Here is a 21,287-nt window from a genome sequence, read left to right on the forward strand (position 1 = left end):
AGCTGCAGCATATACACAGCCACAGTCACTTTGAGGTGAAGCTGTTCCAGTATGGCCTTGTCCATGGGTCACAATGCCTTCAGAAGTAAGCCTACACCAACATGGCCTTACCCCCATGGCTGCAGTCCCACCAGGGATGTACCTGCTCTGTCAGGGGCTTACTCATGGCCACATGCTTTGAAGTGCTCCAGCATGACCCCATGCACAGCCACAGATGCTTCAAGGTGTGCTATCTGTCACATGGACTTATCTATAGACAGAGATGCTTCGAGGTATACCTTCTCCAGCATGGTCTTACCCTTTCAGAGGTACAGCTGCTGTGGCACAGACACAACCACGACCACAGACACTTCGAGATGTACCTGCTCAGTGTGGATTTGCTCACGGCCAGAGATTCTTTGTGATGTCCTGCTCCTATATGGACTCATTGACAGGTCACAGTCCCTTCGATGCGAGTTCACAACGGAGTTCCAGCCTGTCCAGTACAGCAGCGCAGAAACAGCAGCGATGCCCCAGCCATCTGCCAGCCCAGGCACATCACCGTTGTGGTTACCAAAACGTTCCCAGGCACAGCGGAGTAAGATGATCAGCAGTACAGCAGGCACTGAAAGCAAAGAGCAGCCACCAACGAGCACTAGACTTCAATTTACAATAAGGCAGGCAAGCCCCATGGCAAGCACAGAAGCCTCTCAGTTAACAGCTGAACAGCAGTAAATTCGATCTAGCAGATTCCAGTCAAACCTGTCATTATCTGGAATGCTTCGAGCCCCACGTTGGGCACCAAAAAGGACTGCTGTGGTTTAACCACAGCTGGCAACCAGGCACCAACAGCCACTTGGTCACTCCCCACAGTGGGATGGGGGAGAAAATTGAAAGGATAAGAATGAGAAAACTCATGGGTTGAGACAAGGACGGTTTAACAGGTAAGGCAAAGCTGTGCATGCAGGCAAAACAAGACAAGGAATTCATTCCCCACTTTCTGTGGGCAGGCAGGGGTTCAGCCATTTCCAGGACAACAGGGCTCCATCGTGCACAATAGTTACCTGGGAAGACAAATGCCATCACTCTGAGCATCCCCCTTTTCTCCTTCTTTCCTCAGCTTTTATTGCTGAGCACGACACCATATGGTGTGTTTTGGTCAGCTGGGCTCAGCTGTCCTGGCTGTGTCCCCTTCCAACTACTTGTGCACCTCAAGCCTGCTCACTGGTGCTATGAGAGGCAGAAAAGGGCTTGACTATGTGAGCACTGCTCAGCAAGAACTGATAATGCATTCCTGTGTTAGCAACGCTGTTTCCATCACAATCCAGAACATAGCCCCATGCTAGCTACTATAAAGGAAATAAACTCTATTCCAGCCAAAAACCAGCGCACATACATGCCTGTATTTTCTCAGCTATGATATCTAGAAATTTTTAATACTTGACAAATGTTTCTGGGATTTAGGGACACCTGATAATGCTAGCCCAGACACTCTTGCTCCAGCTGCTGCACATCAGCATTTCATAGTGGTCTCATCTGGGATTCTGGACATACAAACGTTCTTATTTGGAGCTTCTGAACATGTGTGCTGTGTAGTAGAGCCATGTGTTATTTGACACTTCTGGAAGGTCTTCTGGGCCTGTACCATCCATGCAGTTTATGCATGTGCAGTAGCTCTGATCCATCTCAGAAGCCAAAGGTTTAATGTGCATGTGCTTTACACTGCGCAGACATTTCAGCCTGAGAAATTCTGTATACGGAGCTTGATTCTGTCCCCACTGGGGTCCTCATTCATTGTTGTCAACTTTGAGGGTTAGACTCAAGCATTGTACTTTTCCTGGATTGGAATATGGGTTTTTTCTTTTCAGGTTAGTCTTTAATTTAGTGTGGCATGACAGTCCTGGACACTCGAGTTTTTCAAAGAAATTGTCTTCAGTGTAGCTTGTACATTTATTTCTATAACTGGGTCATTCCTTCTGGCCAGCACCTTTCAAATGCTTTCCTAACATAAAACTGATCTCTTTTTCTGGTATTTTCTCACATGACGTAGGTGCTGCCAGTAATAAAAAGCATTATCTTCTTCCCACTCAGCCTGTCCTTACTGGCTGCGTTTTTCTTGACCTGGAAAGAAAATACTGAAATAAAAGGATAATTCTTTAATGAGTTAATGTGCTGTAGATTCATTACTATTTTTGCAGAAATTATTCTCACTTCATTAACTTGCTCTCCCCCACCCATTTTTTATAAGAATTATTATGAAGCCAGAACTTGATTAGTGCTGCCTTTGTCAATTCAAGTTATTAATGATCAGTTAATTCTCTCAAGAAATCTATTTTTACTGTGGCACGATTCATTTTAAGCCATTGAATCTCGTGTTTAAACATTTTAGTACTTACTTTTCAATTATGTAGTCACAGTAAAGTAGAAAAACCTTAAATACTTCCTTAAAGGTGACTTATGAAACAGGAATGATTTATGTCTGATTTTCACAGCTCTAAAAATAGTGCAGAATGTTACACACTGTGCGTGATGCAACTCACGTGCAAAACAAAGAGAAATAAGTGGGATTCTAGTCTTAACTTGGAAAATCACTTCTGTAGAGGAACAGAAATAAGTGACTTCTTACTTAAGAAGTTTATTCTTTCTCCGCTAGTAATAGAGAATTATGAAGGTGATTTTCTTATTAATAATAGAAGGCTTGTTAACATTTTCATAGTGTTTCAAGAAACCTTTTCCTTCTAAAATTTGCATATAAGAGTATCAATTTTATTTCTAAAATGATCTGAGCTGGTACATAAAAATAAATGTACTGTGCTAGAAATGAGTGGAAATTTAAATATAGATCAGTGGGTACAAGATGTAAGATGAAGTAAATAGGACAGTTGCTGGTTGGGTTATCTTTTTCTTACGTTTTGTGGAACTACAGTCAAGAATAAATAACTAATATGTGCTTTTTGGAAGTTTGAGATTGCCCTATTTACACTTTATATACTGCGTGTGGATGTTGAGAAGAGAAAGAACTGGAGCTCACTGCAGGATGTGAGTGAGAAGACACATTGTCTCCAGGAAGTATTAATATGGCTGTAGGAGCAAACCAGGCAGTCTGGGGAGGAACCAGGACTCATGTTTGAGGGGAATATTTTCTTACCAAGCCCTTGCACTGCAGTGCAGAAATAGCATCCTGCTATTTCTGTCCCAGGACTGTCTCAGGAAGATACCTTACAGATGAGAACAGTTGGCAGTGTCTTTGCTCACAGCACTATGGTAGCCAGCCCTTTAAGAGGAGGAATAGAAACGTAATAATGCCTGGAATAGTCTGCATGAGACCCACTACCACTTAGGCAGCCTGACTGAGTAAAAGATGCAGAGACAGAGCTCACGATGCTTCAGAAAGCCCTGTTCTCCACCCTTTCTCTGGTGGCATCGGTGTCATTGAAGTCTCACCACAGCTGAAATCTCCAACTAGGACTCTCTGGAGTCACTGCTTTAGAACACAGGGCCCTCAAGCTCCCTCAGCTGGCTCTGTGTCCTTTTGTTTTTATCTCATACTGGCAAATTAAATAAGTAATTAAGTGCATATTTTTAGTTGCTGACTTACAGGATTAGATAATGAAAGGTTGCATGTTGTTTTAGGAGATTGTCTGCTTGCTGCTGTTGTTAAAAATACTTGATTTCCACACTTTTTTTCAGGGCTTCTCATATTCCTTCTACAAGTTACATGCTCACAATTTCACCTCATAATTTTTCATGAGTTAATACTCAGCATTAAGATTATTCTGCTGGGCAGATTTGTTGGTCTGGTAAGGAGTGACTTTGTAAGTATTCTCCAGACACGGAGAGCATCATTTATTCAGTGGGCTGATCTACTGCTATTATTTCATTTCTGTCCATTGCCTGCTGACTGTTGATGTCAGATTTGTAGATACACCAGCCAAATTTACAGACTTCACTTTCTGCACCAGCTGAACTCCAAGTACTTACATAATCCGCGCCTACTGTTCTGTGTGGCTTTTTTTGCTATTCACATGCAGTGTATCTAGTAGGAAATTTCATTTGCTTTGTCAAAGTAAACACCAAGTTTCCCACTGAGAATTTGTTAGCCAACTAGACTCCCTGTACAAGTAGCATTTTTGGTGGTATGTTTGGTATTGCACAGCGGTGATATCCAGTATAATTTTAAATTTCCAGGGTTTTATGTAAATCCATTAACTGCATCTAGGCAAACTTACATTATGTTGTCACTTTTTGACAACGTAGTGTTAAAACCACTAGAACTGGGTTGGCTCTTTCTGAATAATGGTTCCATTATGTAACAGGGCTCTGGAGGTTAGATATACTGAACGGCAAATTCTTTTTCTTTCTTAATTCATTTCTGTGACATGGTTAAATAGACTGTGTGCTATCTGAACAAATTCAGATTTTCCATGTATTCCCAATCGGGTTTTATCAATAGCTACTTATCAGTACTTTTTAACTGCTTCATCACTTTCTTTCTAATTGTTATTTGGGATAAAGTTGTTCCATGTTCAGGACTTTTCTTGATTCTGTCTCCTTTGTAATAATCTTTTTTTTTTTTCCTAATAATATTTTAAAAATTATTTGTTCTTCCCCTTTTCCAAAGATTAACTCATTTCGTTTTTATTTTCTCTTTTCATTTCTCTTGTGGATACTTCACAACTGTCCATATCATTGTCTATATAAATAACTAGTCCCCATTTTCAGGGGGTTTTCTTTTTATTCTCAAACCTTCAATCAATTTCTCTGAACCTGAGTCAGTGTTGTTGAGCACTTACAGAGTAAAATCCTGTCCCTATTGAATTCAGTGGGAGTTTTGTCATTCATGTCAATGACTTCAATGCTTCACTCATGGTTAACATGCATTAGGTTTTAATTATAATGCCTTTTAGGCACCTCCAACCTTATTCCTGCTTCATAGCTTTTAATTACTTCCCAGTGAGCACACTATTTACTCCTCCTAATTCCACTCAGCTTGATTCTTCAAAGTGCTCCCTTTCTTATTGCTTGTCTGTATACAGGAGAAGGATGATACCTTAGGAAAATGTAAAGATAGCCAAAAGGGAATTATGGTAAACATTGCGCATTCCTTTTGCAAATCATTCTGTGAAGGCAATGTTTGATTTTGATGGGCTTTATGGGAAATGTGGACTTCTGCATGCCACCCACTGAAGGAATGAAGCCTTATAGAGCACAATTATCGCACTTCAAGCACAAAGTGGCAACCTGTTCAAGAATAAAGAAAGGAAAAAAAAAAGGTTGTCTGTTACACACATTGTGGTCTTAAGATAAGGAAATTCTAAGCTTTTTTCCCCTAGGGAATACACAATAAGTAAAATGATTAATAACAATTGCATATCAAAGGCAGACAAACTGAATTTATGGTCAGCTGTTGTTTATCACTGTGTTGATGACAATATCATGTTCACCAAAGTACAGTGGCTTTGTAGTATTTATGGGCTTGTTCTTTTTAACCTATTGGATACTGGTTAGACAATTTTGCTAACTACATTAATTTAAAATTTTCCATGTCCAAAGAATTCATGGCCCCATAACCTCTATAAATGAAATAAACCTGAATCACTCGTATTTCCTTGTGGCTTATCTACAGTTCTGAAATTGCAGATTAATTAAACTAATGAGAAAGAAGATGGTTTTCTATGTATATCTGTGCATCTCGTGATTGTGTGTCTCATTTCTTACATAGGACAGTACCTGTAATTTGCTGCACCTTGGAGAAAAAGTCCAGGTGTTACTGGTTTCTGTATTCTCTGACCTCCAAAGCTGCTGCTTCTTTGCTACATGAAACGATGCTCTGTTGGGTCATGCAAAGGACAGAAGTTATGGTGCTAACTTTCTCTGAGCAAGATGTTCTGCTAAGAAACAGAACTACTGGGAACAGCAGCTCAGTATCATGACCTCTGGCTTTATGCTATGACTTGCAAAATGTAACTGGTCAGTAATATCTGTGAAGAACCTATATGTGCATCTGCAGATCATTGTATTAAACTATGTAAATGCATGAGTTTCTTACATGATGGAAGCAGGTGGAGTGGAATGCCACGTCATCAATCAAATACTAATTATGTAAGACTTAGAGTGTCAGTATACTTCTTCAGGAGTACCGTTTAATAAAAGTAGTAAGAGCACAGGGTTACTTGTAAGTGTGTAAGCAGAATTAATGGCATTGACATGTAGTCAGATAATAAGTATAATAGTCACAGAATTGTAGAATGGTTTGGGTTGAAAAGGACCTTAAGATCATCAAGTTCCTCCCACCCTGCATGGACAGGGACACCTTCAGCTAGACCAGGTTGCTCAAGGCCCTATCCAGACTGGCCTTGAACCCTTCCAGGGATGGAGCATTCACCACTTATTTGGGCAACATGTTCCAGTGCCTCACCACCCTCACGGTAAAGAACTTCCTTCCAACCTAAATATCCTCTGTTTAAGTTTGAAACCACAACCCCTTGTCCTGTCAATACATCCCTGATGAAGAGTCCCTCTTTGGCATCCTTGTAAGCCTTGAGGTCTCCATGCAGCCTCTTCTTCACTGAAGTTATGTTCTTTTTATAAAACTGAGAAGTTTAAAAAAGTTTTGTCAGGATCAGCCCCAAATAATTGAAGACTTATCTGAAATCAGCATATATTTTTCAGGCTTCAGAATCCAGCAAAGTAATTCTTGAAGAAATGTTTATTGTGCAATGATGAGTGCTGCGATCCGCTTCATAGAGTTATTTTTTTCTCTCTGAAGCATTGCTGGTGACTAGAGTCCTACTGCGTGCATCCATTCCATCGTCATGGGGTGTCTTGTCCCTGTCCTGTCCACACACTGGAAATAGAGAACACAGCGCTCTGATAGTTCAATCTACAAATAGTACTGACAACAAACAGGGGAAGATAACTTGCTTAGTAGTGGGCAGGGCAAGAATGCATTCGCATTTGTTTGTTACTGTGGCTTGTGTTCCCAAGCTAATTAGTTTTTAACACAACTAATCTACCCTTTGTCTTTTTGTCTTTGCAGAATTTAGATTTTGACAGTCTTGAGCTGTACATCAATCACTTTGCCTCTTAAGTACTAAAACGTCAACTTCAATATTCTGAGATTTCAGCTTCCTCTTTTATGTCTTTTCTGATGGGTAACACTAGCTGAGTCCTCTAAGGTGAAGTAATTCTGTAGTAACAGGTAGAATTACATCACTGAAGAATTTGTAGATACTGTTGTTTTTCTGACGGCTATTTAACAGCGTTTTTATCTTTATTCTGTAGTCTTGGTATAGGTGGCTAAGTATCTGCATCCATCCCTTCAAACCCAAGGAAAGACAATCCTGGTTTGCTTGAGGCCTGTTTCCTGGTACTGAGGCCCTGGCAAAGAAGTCTGAATAAAATGTCATGGCAAATGGATGAGGGTTAGCACTTAATGAAAACAGGGGAAATTTAGATTGGGTATAAGGAGGAAATTCTTTCCTGTTAGGGTGGTGAGGCGCTGGAATGGGTTGCCCAGGGAGGTTGTGAATGCTCCATCCCTGGTGGTGTTCAAGGCCAGGTTGGATGAAGCCTTGGGTGATATGGTTTAGTGTGAGGTGTCCCTGCCCATGACAGGGGGATTGGAACGAGATGACCTTAAAGTCCTTTGCAACCCTAACTATTCTATGATTCTATGATTCTATGTAGGATTTGAAAGAGGTCCAAACCTTTTCAGATGACACCTCTTTTATAGTAGATGTAGTAAGTGACACCGGAGTAGATACTTCTCTTGGCAATGGAAAGAACATTTTTCTCACTCAACAGTTTATATTGAGAAGTTGTCTTGTCCCTCCCTTTTACATTCTGTCTTGGTTTTTGGCCACCAGCACAAGAAGAGCAGTCAAGAGAAGTTTAGACTGTGCTGCTGTGGCTGGAACTTATTGCTGCTCTGTTTTGCTTTGCGGAAAGCAGGTTCGTTTCCATCTTGGTGCCACCATGTAGAATAGAACCTACCCCCCAAAATCTTGTTTGCTTTCAATAAGCAACACTTAGGTTTCTTTTCTAAGTGTTGCTCATTCAGCTCCTATGTAACAGGCAAGAATGTCTTCTGCAGGAAAAAAAACCAAACACACACAAAAACAATCTCAAACAGACAACTCAATAAAACTGGCTCCTGACAGAAAGCACTAATGTACTACCAATGTACTTAGCTACAGATAGCACTGGCTGCTTTGGGGAGCAGTCCTCTGACTTTAAAATTCTTGTTTGCCTCTTGGAATGTCTTTCTGGTATCTCCTGTTGCTGTGTGTGGTAAGGCAAGCTGCACACCCACTGTCTGGAGCAGATGTGGTGGGGCTTCTGGGAAATAGGAGACTTAAAGCTTCTGGATGTGGCTCTTTGCTTTAAAGAAGTCATTTGGTCCTCCATTGCCAGCTGGTCGAGACTGTGCTCTGCATATGGGGGAGCAAGGGGAAGCTCATAGTACAGTGGCTTGTTTTTGTCAAAGGTTTTCTATGCACTTTCTAGAACTTAGACGAACTCACTGCTGTGATTGTTGCCTTCTGGGATCTGAGGACTTTGGTATACTTTCCAACTAATGGATTGGCTAAGAATTCTTAAGAGTGGGAAAAAATATTTATCTATTGCAAAGAAGGAATTTGTTGCACAGAGGTGAGATAGGGCAGCTATAGACCAACTATGTCATTGAGTCTAATCCCCTGCAGTTACTGAGGACTATTACAATTATTACAACAGATGTCCTGTTCAGAGGTTCGCAGAACAGCTGTCTCATAGGATCTGATGTTTGCAGAATGTCTGCCACACAGTCACGTCATCCACCATGAAGTGATTCCTACTGTTCTGTGACAAATGCTAAGATCAAAGTAGTGAGAGGCCAAGAAGAGACAACTACAGTGTCACAGTAAAAAAAAATGAGAGAGATTGAGGGAATTGCCCATGTCCTGTCTCTGAGATGACAATAATTTCACCAGCTACAATTCCTGGATGATCCCAAGAGCCAATCACGTTGTCAAAAGTCTAGCTGTTCTGTAGGAAAAGTTTAAATTCCTTCTGATGTGAAATCTGAGGGTCATTTGAACTTGTAGTGAAGAGGTAGCATCCATGCTCCTGGATCCTCTTGATCTTCTTCTTACCTGGGGTAAACTCCAGTGCTTCAGGGAAAAAGAATAAATAAATGAAATTAAGCTGTCCCTCAAAATGAGTCCACAAGAGCAGGACCCAGCTCCCTTGATGCGCAGTGTTTTAACTTTCCACCACCCCTCTGCTAATATAGCATCCATCTTCATTAGTGTGAGCTATCTGTGGTTGAAAGCTGTCAGAATTACCTAGCAGCGCAATTTCATTTGAGAAATTACTAATATCAGCTCTTTCGTACTGTTGTTCCAAGTCTAGATCCTTGTAATGAAATGAGAAAAAACTTGTTGGCAATGTCAGCACTTTAGTTTATTACTTGTTTGCATTTTTTTCCCCTGAAATTTGTGAAGCTGTGTGCACTAAATTCCGCTTGCAGAAATGTATTTTTAGAAAATGATCTAGAAGAATATTTTGAAGTAAGGAGTCCCATTTCTGTGCTCAGTGAACTGGGACACTACTGCATACATGTAATTCCATATACGGCATGTCATTTAACGTAATACTTGGTTCAGTATCCAATTTTCCTCTTGCATGCTAACAAAACAGTATATTAAAAGAAGCCTGTTCTGTTTTGTTCATTAACGTTTTGAAAGCTTAAATACATTGAGGGATGTTTTGTGTAAAGTGTACACTGAGGGAGATCTTTAAGATTAAAATAGGTAGTTCTATGGCCTGATGAAGTCTTTTTGTTAAATTCGGTTCTTTTAGTAAAAAAAAAATAAAACTTAAATATGTTTTCAAAATCTAGTATTTATTTCTGTTTGTCAAGTCAGCAAAAGACGGTTCCCATATTGATGGCACAGCAAATGAGATCACGTTGTAGTGAAGCTGCAACTTCTTCCTATAATTGACATAGAAATGACAGCTGTGATGACTGACAATGTAAAGCAAGGGTTTGTTCAGGTCCTTGGATGATATTATGGTATAGGAATGTGAGTTACACTGATGTAAGACCTCTGATAAGATTCAGGAATACCTAAGGTTAGTAAAACTAATTAGTTATATGTTGGGTTCCTTTTTCAGTAACGGGGCCTAATCAGGTGTTTTGTGTGTGTTTTTTATAGTTTGTGATCTTGTTCCCTGTCATATTAACGCTGCTCCATAGTAAGAAGAAACATTAATTAGCACATAATTTACAGCAGGAAAAGCAGAGGCTTGGGCAGTTAATAAAATTTAAGAGATGATTTTATCTAGACCTGTTTGTGGGATTTCCCAGTACTGCATCTTTATATGCACTACTAAAAGTACATTTTTACTCTCATTTCAGTTTATGCTCTGTTAAAAGTGTCCATAAATAATTATTTTGGTGCCTTTCAAAATCTGATCTAAGGTGTATGAGGCAGTGCTCAGAAGCTTTAAGCAAAAAGACAGTACCAAATTCAGAAGGTCCAGTTCCAGATGGATAAGTCATACACGTCAGTGATTCTGTGGTCTCCAAAGATACCATGTTGCCTAGTATATTAAAAATTCTTTAGGATAATGTTTTGTCCTAGATTTTTAGGAAGTACTGGGGAATTTCCCTGTCTTTCCCACTTGAAGCATGATTTTACAACTAACCCTTTAGTCACATTGTCAATATTTTTGCAGGAAAGAGGACCCCAGGTGCCACTGTTGTGTCTATTGACACGAGGGAGAAATGCCCCTGGTTTCCTATCTTTGTGATATGTCACACACGCTGATGCAACCTGGGATCCTGTGAGCAGCTAAGCGTGGACCGGCCCTGTGCCCTGGCAGCAGGGACAGCCAGGAGTCTTTGGTCTGTTTAAGCAGGGGGACAACCATCAGATCAAGAGAAGGGATTATTTATCTCTATTCAGCACTTAGGCTGCATCTAGATCCTGCATCCAGTTTTTGTCCACTCAGTGCACTAGAGTGGGTCCACTGGAGGTCCATGAAGCTGACTGGGGTCTAGAACATTTGTCCTGTGAGAAGCTGGGGAGCTGGGTATGTTCAGCCTGAAAAAGAGATGGCTTCAAGGGGAGCTCACAGCTGTCCCCCCATAATTAGGGGGATATTAGCCAAGAGACAGGTTCAATCACTTCACAGTGGTGCATTGCAGGAGGACAGAAAATGACGTAAGTTGCAACACGAGGTGCTCAGGCTGGATATAAGGAAAGATTATTCCTGTGAGAACAGTCAGGCAGTGGAGCAAGTTGTCTGGAGAGCCTGTGCACTCTCCATCCTTGGAGGTTTTCAAGACCTGACTGAATAAGGCCTTGCTGTGTGACTTTGGGCCTGACCCTGCTTGGTGAAACAGGCTGAACTGGAGATTTTCTGAGGTCTCTTGCAGGCTGTCCCCTCCGAGATGGAGTTAGAGGTATGCACAGTCCTTACTTTGACCTAGAGCACCTTTTTCATCCTTTCCAGGACTAAAAATTGTATCAGTTGCTTATTTTAAAACACAATCATGTTGTTGGTGCCATTTTATGTCACCTTTTGTTGTTAAGACATTTGCCTAAGAGTGGGAGACCTTATTTCATGTCAGTGGTCTTCTCAGGCTGAGGATGTTCAATGTCACGTCTCCATCTTCCCAAGAGACTACCTATATCCTCCAGGTTGCAGTCTGCATATACCATGCACATTCTCTCTTCTTGAAGCAGTGGAGCTACATAGGTGAGAATGAAAATGCAGGGGCTGGAGAGAGAAGCGGCAGAAGTGGATGAGATTTGCAGGTGAGTTAACACCGCAGGAACTCTCTGTTTGGGTTTAGTCCTGGGTTTCAGGCTCTCTCTCTGATGCTGCACCTGACTTTTATCTGGTAGCCATTTATTTCCACATATATAAGCATTAATGGAAGAGAAATCCACGTCTTATAGACAAAGTATCTTAATTGCTCAGGCAAGGAATTACGCTTGCTTTTTCACTTTCTCTTTTCCCTCTGCTTTATTCCAGTCCCCATCAATCTTACACTCCTTACTATACAGCTGGAGCAAAAGGGATGGAGCATATCCTTTGCATAATTCCCACCAATTCCACAAAAACCTGTACTCTGAGGGCAAGAGCCTTGTCCCTGAAAGATGGGTATACGTTTGTATTTTCTCAGGCTGCTGAAGTCTACGAGCCCATCCACTTGCTGATACCTCCAACTATGGGGCAGTACGAGTCTTTTCCTGCTCAAACTGCAGGTTTTGGATACAACTGGTTATGGCTCTTTTGCTTTGCCAAGTTTTCTACAGTTACTGTGTATTAGAGTTGCTACAGACACTTCCCAGATCACACCTCTGGTAGGAGCATGAATGCTGTCTTTATGGAAGCCCTGCTCCTGTCTTGCAACTTGCAGTCCAACTTAGAATTTTATATCCTGGGTTATTTATGGTGACCAACAGTGGCTAATGGCAGGGCTGTATGTCTGTAAGTATTGCTGATTTTGATCAGGAAGGACCCTCTTCTAGAAAATACGCAATGTTCTTAATGTCTTCAGCAAAGGTAATCTCCACACCCAGTGAAGCCACTGAAAGGCAGCCAGAGGTTCATCTTCATTTGCAGTTGTCAATCACTGCTCATGGCTTCACCCCCCAAGAAATCCATGGGGCTGTTTGTTTTGCTTAGGGAACAGAATATCACCATTTATTGAGAAGTACAAGGTGGAAATAGTTTCATTAGAGGGTGTTAAATTTTATAGTTCCTTCATCAAATGTGTCAGATCAATAGGAAGAAAGTGTTTTAAATAGTTGGCTTTAATTAGAAGGATGGAGAAGTCTGCCAACAACAATAATGTGTTTTTGGTGACCAAGTGTTGAAGTAATTTAGAATTTATTCCATTTCTTCCTAATTATGTTCTCATTTATTGAAGTTTAATCTATTTAGAAAAGTACAAGTCCTAATGGTATGCTTCACAGAGCACAAATTATGTTGCTGGATTTTAAAATCATTCTTTATTTTTCAGTCTCTTCGTTTTGCTATTACATTCTGTAATGCTTTTAGCATCATTTGATACATCTGGTCACAAAGTGTCATGTTGCTCTTAGATTTACCAGTTGGTAAGTATTTGCATCTGTTACAAAGGCTCCGTTTTACAGTCTCTGTATCATTGCCAAGCTGAGACCTTGATCAGCAGTAAAGATACGGAGATGCTGATAAATGCTTTTGTCATCTCAAGGACTGATTAGTGTAATTCACTCTTTTAGGGACTTTCAGCCCATGCTGTTAGAAAATTGCAACTGACACATTATGCTGCCACGAGGATTCTCTTCAAAATGAGATTATTTGAATGTATTGCATTGATTAGTAAATAAAAAAAAATCATTACAATTTTCAGTAGAAAAAAATCATATTAATTATTACATGTATTTGGGGCACCTTACAGCATTACTAATATGAGCTTATCATGTAATCATTTTGCTGTTCTGATCTTTCCCATAGATCATCCAATTTACTCAGTTGTCCTGATGAAGTCTATTAAGATTTGTACATCATCAAAAGAGTAAATTATCTATTGATATTCTCTAAGTAGAATTTGTGTTGTTTTTCAATCAATGTGGAAATGCTTTGTATTTACTTGAACATTTGAATTGCAGGTTTTCCTATTCCTGTTTTCAATTTGCAAGTGTGTAATTATGGACTTGGATGCGTCTTCCTGAAAGCTAGTTAATCACAGAGTGAAATTCACCAAATGACAGTCCAGAGTCAATGATAATTTTGAATATTAAAATTTCATAGAAGGTATTGTGTTATTTTTACAATTTTCTCCAGCTATTTGCAATTTTGACAGAAAAAAAAGAGAGAAATCTCTTTCTTTGTCTTCTCCTGAGCAGATCTCCTTTTCAGTGTTACATAGGTGAGAAAATCCTGTTTTCAGCTGTCCTAAGCAGAATAATCAGAGTGGTTTTAGTGACATAGGTGATAGTGCTAATGTGTTTATGTATGCTGTCAGCACTGTCTAATTAACAACCTTATGTTAGTGAAGTCTTTTTCCCTGTAAGAGGAAGCCTGAACCTCTAAAAAGTAATTTTAAAAGGTCAGTTTCAGAGGAAAAACAGCTCATGTTTTTTATTACAATGACTAAATGAAAGCTTTCCATTCTAGCAGATTCTTGCTTACCTATTTTTTGGTGACAATATAATAAAGGTCTACAGCAAAACACAGACTTTGGAAAAGTACAGAAATTCCACTCCAGTGGATCCACTGGATCAGTCATATTTCTGACAATCTAGATTTTATCCCGGGCTGTATAGCATTTCATTTCATTCTACTGTGCCTAGGGAAAGCATCTTCCAATGCATTCACTTGCTATTTGAAACACTTTTTGATCAAAGAGAATATACAGGCAGGCTGGCTCCGGAATGTGGGAGCTGAGACCTGGTTTGCACTGAATAACTACTGATAGGCTTTTTTTCACCTACCCCAGTTAAGTGAGGATCCAACAGAAAAATGTGGCAGTTTATTAAGCCTGTTGCTTGTAGAAGAGAGATTCATTATTTGCACTGAAATGAAGAAGGAAGAGGAGTGTAGAAGCTGGGTTTCTCTTTGAGAATGAGACTCAAGAGAAAGGGCACAGGCTCAGAGCCACACTCGGGAGATGAGGTGTTTCTGTACAGATTTCTCTTCCAGCTTAAAGCCCTGATACAAGTTAAAGGATTTTCTACATGAGATGCCAAATTAGCCAAGAAGGACTCTAGAATATTTCCTTTTTGTAACCTGGTTTCTAGCCTTGTAACTCAGGGGTTGAATTGTCTTGTTATAATAAGCATGTTCTGTTTTGTGAAGCACTGTCAGAGTCTCAGGCTGATAGATGTGATACATTTTCTCTCCAGGGTTAATTAATGTATATAAAGCAGAAAATACAGGTATTTTCATCTGCATAGTGGTATATAGATGTGAGATGCAGAGAGCTTGGAGCCTGGGTTATGTCCCCTTGGGGATGTGAAGATGGGTTAGCTGAGCCTGGCTGTGGGGCAGAGCCAATCCCTGCTGCTACTAGTCCTGTAAGAAACTGGCATCAGAGACAAACCCTGAACCACTGCAGTAAGGTCGACAAAATAACTTACTTCAAACTAGATAATCCTCCAAACATAATAGGAGGATTTTCTTCTCTTTTATCAGACTTACTTAAAACTTACTCCAGAAAGTAAAAAGGCTCCTTGGGGACCCTTTGACTGGGTGTTTGGTGCTTCAATGCTTAGCTGCATTTATATTTTGGGCTTTAAATTCTTTGGGAGGAAATAATATTAGTTTACAGTAGCTGTGTGCTATGTGCTTTTCCTGGAGTTTAATTATGATATTTACATGAAGTCATCTCTTCACTAGCAAAATCTCCTATTTTCCAGCCAAGTTAATGTGGAGGTTGGCCTATATAAAAGCTGTGGGATTTGAGCTGAGGACATCATGTTTCACTGAATGCCAAGATGTATTATCATAGATTTATAATATGAATTATTCATCTCGGCTCCACCTTGGTGTCCTGGGTTCATCTGTAGCAGTCATTCTTTTGCTTCTTAGTAGCTGGTGCAGTGCTGTGTTTTTGACTTTCAGCCTGGGAACAGCGCTGATAACACTGATGTTTTTAGTTGTTGCTCAGTAATGTTTACTCTGACCAAGGACTTTCTGAGTCTCATGCTCTGCCAGGGAGGAGGGGAAGCCAGGAGGAAGCAGAGACAGGGCACCTGACCCAAACTGACCAAAGAGGTATTCCATACCACAGCACGTCATGCCCACTATATAAACTGGGGGCAGTTACAAGGAAGGGCTAGATCACTGCTCTGGTTGGGCTGGGTACCAGCTGGCAGGTGGTGGGCGGTTGTATTCTCTTCCCTTGTTATTTCTCTTATTATTATTATTATTGGTGGTAGGAGCAGTGGTTTGTGTTATACCTTAGTTACTGGACCGCTCTTACCTCAACCCATGGGAGTTACATTCTTTCGATTCTCCTCCTCATTCCTCCAGGAGCAGTGGAAGGAAAAAGAGGGGGAGTGAGTGAGCAGCTGTGTGGTTCTGATTTACTGGCTGGGCTTAAACCATAACACTTGGTCATTATCTATTTTGGGAAGATAGTGTTTTTTGATGTGTTTGTTTTATTGTTTACTAAATTAACAGCATTCCTGAAACCATCATTGTTGAAATAAACAAGTTTTCATATCCCAACATCTTGAAAAGACAAGTCTTTCATTTTAATAATTGTTTAGAAGGGAGGGATTAAAAATAGAAAGAGTTTCTGCATTATAAAGTTATTTTGTTTTGCTTTATAAACTCAGAAAAAAACATCTTCAAGTCCTCAGTAAGCCTATCATATTCCAAAACGTTGATGTTGCTGAAATCTGTTAATGTTTTACCAAAATTCTTGAAAAAAATTGTCTTATAGCAAATATCTGACATTGCTCTAATTATTACAAAATACTTCGTAATTTTCTTCCTTTATTCTAAGAGAAGGTAACTTAACTCCAGTACTGTGGCATCCTATGTGAGGAGGTTTTGGTTTTTTTCCCTCACATGATACATTTAAATAGTAAAATAATATGATCCCTTCAAAGGGATTTCTGTATATTCTGTATATCCTGTATAAATATATACAGGATAATCATTGTAGAACTAGTTGAATTTTGTCTCCTTTAACGGACAATTTGATGGTGTGTTCAAATAAACTCTTCTTTGAGGTCTTATTTCTTGCTATTGTCTGGCTTGCTAAGCTTCTTAATCTCTGCTTCAGTTCGTTAGACAACGATGTGTGTTTCCAATGACAAAAGCTGTAAGCTTGACTTGTGCTGACAGTAGCAGTGTATCAGTCCATGCCATTGTCGCTCCTTACGTAAGCTAATGAGGCAGCTGAAGCAAGAGCAGAGGATTGTGGCCATTAACTTTTCTTTAGCATGTCCAACTTTTTAGTGTTTAGTCTTGGTAGAACTTCTTATATATTGCAGTTTATAGCATTGAATTAAGGAGATAGGACCTTGCTCTGATATGCTGAATCTCAACACTCTGACTATTGGAAAAAATAGGTAGGGAATTATAATGAAAAAAGAGGTATGCTTGCAGCTGTGTAACTGAAATAAAATTCCTCTTCAGCTTACACAGCATCAGTGGTGCTGAGAAATCAGTTTTGTGCTGATAAAGGTCATGTTTCCAGATGGGGAAAAGAGTTAGTGTAGTAGATAATGTGCAGCTGCCCCTTTTTATGGAGAAATCAGTTTGGGAGGGCTGGTTCCCTAAGCTGAGGGAGCAAGTGTGGCCTGAATTTTACTTTTCCACAGTTCTCTGAATCACTAAGAGGTTATTCTTACATCGTCTGAATGTAGAATAGTTTTCGTGTAGTTGCTAATGCCTTTGTAGATCTGATAGGAGTCTGTTCTGTTTCACTCAATGTTGAGATTAATATATCTCAACATGCATATATTCAGATGTTTAGAAATGTATAGCATGAAGCTGTGGGCTTCTTAAACAGCATCTCTTTCAGTGTGTGTTATGAAAAACCGTTGGACAATATTCAGCTATTAGTTCTAATACATGAGACAACATGTTATTCTAAACCTGTACTTTTTACTACTTGTGAAAGAGTAAGTCACCTCCTGGGGACTGGCAAAAGCAGACAAACTGGATCCCTCTCCTTGTTCCAGGGTGGTAGAGTTGGATCAGCATTCTTCAGCAAAGGGGTCTCATGTTTTCCAGTTCACTTAAAGCTGTTGAATTTCAGGGTATGCAAGGTAGTATAGATGCTTTTGCAGGTCTGTTAAGGGTACAACAGGACATGAGCAGTCCCTGTTTCTAGGGCTGGATGGTTTTATGATTTGTTTAGTTTTTGATTTGGGCTAACAGGGTTATTATTGTGCTACCTTTTTTTTTTTACAGTATTATATTTTAATTGATATAGAAGCACCTTATTTTATAGTAAATAGAGTTACCATGTTTATCTAATGGTCTCCAGATATTCCTATATCAAGTAAATGCAGTTTTCACTTTGTATGTGCCGAGCAATCATTTGGATCTCTATGTCCTTGAAGTAATTTTTTTTGCATCCATCATTTTTGCCATTTGTTATACACCAGGATTTATACATGAACCATGGCAACCTGAGTGCTGTGAATGTCATTGGTCACTATGAAGCAATGGGGTTAGGGAGCTTGGAACTTTTAATGGAGTTTTAATTTTTTTCTCAGTTAAAAAAAAAGTATTTAGATAAAACCCCAGGGTTGTGATTATGAGCTATTAAACAAAAATTCATATAAAATGTTCCTGCTATTAAAAGTCCCAATGCTACAGGGTAAGCCCTGAGTAACATGGCTCTTTCATAGGACCAGCACTTCAGAAATTTCTCACATTTCTTTTCTAAGATGATCCCATGCCATCAGACCAGTCTTCATTTATCCAGTTTTAAATGTTCATTTTAGAAGTTGTAGGTGTGAGTATCTCTGGGAGTGTTCTTACAGAAAAAATAAGTTAATATGGTGGGGTATAGAACAGCCATAACATCAGAACATCCCCTTCCATTTTCTTTCTTGAAAAGACATTCCTGAATATTTGTGTGTCTGTTGATCTTGAATAAAGCAATTCTAGAAAACATGATTAGTCGTAGGACGGCTATGAAACCTGTGACATGGAAAAGGTTGGGAGGCCAAAGAGATGTCAAGCTTCTGAGTTAGCTAGCCCTTTATTAGGAAGTGTACAGCAATTCATGATGATGTTTCTATATATACCTTAAAAATGAATGAAACCAATCAAGAGAAACAGGTTTTAAACAGATCAATATAACATACTGCTCTTTTAATGGAGGACAAATCCGAGACAAAGAAGATAGGTAAGTCATAGGACTAATTTAATGCTACTTTAGATCCAACCCATTGGGGGCTCCAGAATTGTTCCTATAGAAATTTTGTTTTGTAATATTTTTGGGATCACAAATATAACTAGTGTATAAGTCTTGAATCTTACTTCATTAAATATTTGCTGCCTCATAAAAGTCTATAGATGAAATGGTTAGAAAAGCTCTGCTGTTCAAAAATTAAAGCTGTCCAGAATATTTGGTGGGACGAGTGCATGAAAACTATTATCTCCTAAATACTACAGTTTGACTCTGTGAAGCAAATAACTATAATCCAGTGGATAAAATGTTATTTCAAAGCATATGCTAAAAATGTAAACAAATAAGGAATAGTATGAGAAAATTTCAGGATTGCTTTATTTATTTGTGACTGTTTTTTTTCTAAGGAACTCATGCACCAGTCATTTGCAAAACCTCACAGTTGGAGTCTAACTTTGCTTGTATCCCATGAAACCCCTTATTTGCATCATCTCTTTGTGTGAGTATGAGCTCACATGGAGGAATTTCTGACTTGTTAGTAGAGTTGACATCTAAGCAGGGGATATAAGTCATGGTTTAAGCTCAGCCAGCAACTAAATACCACCCCCTCGTCATGGTGGGGTGGGGAAGAGAATTGGAAAAAAGGTAAAAACACATGGGTTGAAATAAGAACAGTTTAAGAATTGAAACTAAGTAAAGTATAATTAATAATAACAACAACAGCAATAATAAACAACAGGAAATAAAAGGAACGTGAGGAGCAAACTCCAAGAAAGACAAGCATTGCACAACACAATTACTCACCACCTGCTTACCAATGCCCAGTCCATTCCCAACGAGTGACCGGCATCTCCTGGCCAACTCTCCCTAGTTTATATACTGGGCATGACATGATATGGAATACCCCTTTGGCTGGTTTGGGTCACGTGTCCTGTCTCTGCTTCCTCCCATCTTCTTGTGCCCCTCCTCACTGGCAGAGCATGAGAGACTGAAAAGTCCACGAGTTAAAGCAGGCACTACTTATGAACAACACACACATCGGTGTGTTACCAACATTATTCTCAGACTAAAGCCAAAACAGCCCTTCAGTTACTAGAAAGAAAATTAACTCAATGCCAGCTGAAACCAGGGCAGTTACATTTTTTTTTAAAGGTACAATTTCTTGTGCTCAAACATTAGCTTATACTTAGCTTCCTTGTATAGAATAATAATCATGTTCCAAATACAGTTTTGACTGATCTTAAGTAATTTACAGTTCCTTAACACTTATTTAAGGATGCTCAAATCTTTGGTCAAATATATCTTGTATTAAGAGAACGCATCTGTGTGAGAGCCAGGAATAATCCGTTTCTGCAGCCCAGGTAATCATCTGCCACAGCATATCTCAGTGAATGTTCATGAGATTGCATTAAGTTCTTGTTATGATTTTTAAGCTGTTATTTACAGCAGTCAAAAGTGTGATGATAGCCATTTTACACAAGGTCCTTGCTTTGGCAGAATGAGCTAAAATTATATTATGAGGTAGCTGCAGAGTGTCATAAGGATGAGGGGCAAAACCACTAAATGAAATAACAATTGATTTTTGTGATGAAGTAATCTCTTCTGGAGTTTAAAGCATAAGATATTCTTTGACTAAAGCACTCGACTGGGACTCAGGAAGCAAGTCCAAATCTCCCAAATCAACAAATTTATTGTATAGTCCTTAATGTAGGAGAACATTACATGATGGGGGCAACTGGATAATCAGGCAAGATCCATAGTACAGCATCCTCCCGTTAATTGATTCATTTCTAGGGAAATGCCTAATTTCCCTGTTCTTTGACTCCTCTGCTGCAAAACAGGATTAACATTTTCCTTCCTTATATGTGGGAGGATGTTATTTTTAATGATAGCATTATGCTCAATAGAAGGATGCTCAATAGAAGGATGGTCTGTTACACGCCGCCTGATCAAGCTGAGTTTGAACAAGTCAAACACATATTCTACTCTCAAATGCATTCTACTCTCTGTGCCTACTCTCTATAGAAACACATTCTACTCTCTGTGACTTTTACTGAACTAATGGTTTTGGGTGGTAATTCTTAATTCACCCATGAGTCTTGCTGTATATTCAGAATATGAGAACAGCTGTACTGGGTCAGTTCAGCCTGGGCTTCCTTAGTGGATGGAAACCGATGTCATGGTTTAAGCCCAGCCGGTAATTCAAAACTGCTGCTCGCTCATTGCCCCCTTCTGCCTCCCCCTGCTCCCAAAGGGATGAGGAAGAGAATCGAAAGAATGAAACTCTCACAGGTTGAGATAAGAGCAGTCCAGTAACTAAGGTATAACACAAACCACTGCTGCTACTGCCAATAATAATAATGATAAGGGAAATAACAGGGGAAGAGAATACAACCACTCACCACCTGCCAACTGGTATCCAGCCTGACCAAGCAGTGATCTAGCC

At 39.6% G+C, this 21,287-nt stretch overlaps 1 protein-coding gene across 7 annotated transcripts in view; it reads left to right on the top strand.

Annotated features, from left to right (window-relative positions):
* Positions 1-21,287, top strand: part of TAFA2 (TAFA chemokine like family member 2) — a 198,516-nt gene that overhangs the window by 48,208 nt on the left and 129,021 nt on the right. The window lies entirely within an intron of this gene.

This window comes from Pezoporus wallicus, unplaced genomic scaffold (assembly GCF_028554395.1).
Source record: "Pezoporus wallicus isolate ANWC-B61680 ecotype Strahan unplaced genomic scaffold, APGP_CSIRO_Pwel_v1 contig_4722, whole genome shotgun sequence".
Classification (NCBI taxonomy): Eukaryota; Metazoa; Chordata; class Aves; order Psittaciformes; family Psittacidae; genus Pezoporus; species Pezoporus wallicus.